We start from the raw sequence: 812 nt of genomic DNA, 5'->3' as shown, positions 1-812 counted from the left end.
AACAATAAAATGCATAGAAGAAAACATAGGAACTAAACTCAAAGATCTTGGACTTAAAGAGGATTTTATGAATTTGACCTCAAAGGCAAGAGAAGCAAGAGCAAACATAAATAAATGGGACTACGTCCAACTATAAAGCTGCTTCTGCTCAGCAAAAGAAACCATCAGCAAGGTAAAGAGACAACCATCTGAATGGAAAAATATATTTGCAAGCAACACCTCCGATAAGGGCCTAATATTCAAAATATAGAAAGAACTCATACAACTCAATAACAACAACAACAAAACAAATAATCTAATCAAAAATGGGCAGAAGACCTGAACAGACACTTCTCCCTAGGGGACATAAAAATGGCCAACAAATTTATGAAAATATGCTCAACATCACCAGCTATTAGAGAAATACAAATCAAAACCACAATGAGATACCATCTCACACCTGTTAAAATGGCTATAATGAACAGGACAAGTAATAACAAATGTTGGAGAGGATACAGGAAAAAGGAACCCTCATACACTGCTGGTGGGACCGCAAATTAGTTCAGCCACTATGGAAAGTGGTATAGAGGTTCCTCAAAAAACTAAGAATTGACCTACCATATGATCCAGCAATCCTTCTACTGGGTATTTATCTCAAAGACTTGAAAACTCATATTCAAAAAGATACTTGCACACCGATGTTCATAGCAGCATTATTCACAGTGGCCAGGACATGGAAGCAACTGAAGTGTTCTATGATAGATGATTGGCTAAAGAAGCGTTGATACATATATACAATGTATGTATCTCATATTACTCAGCCATAAGAAGAG

Source organism: Pteropus vampyrus, unplaced genomic scaffold (assembly GCF_000151845.1).
Source record: "Pteropus vampyrus isolate Shadow unplaced genomic scaffold, Pvam_2.0 Scaffold716, whole genome shotgun sequence".
Classification (NCBI taxonomy): domain Eukaryota; kingdom Metazoa; phylum Chordata; class Mammalia; order Chiroptera; family Pteropodidae; genus Pteropus; species Pteropus vampyrus.
The sequence above is the reverse complement of the archived record's forward strand: the minus strand, read 5'-3'. Positions refer to the sequence as shown.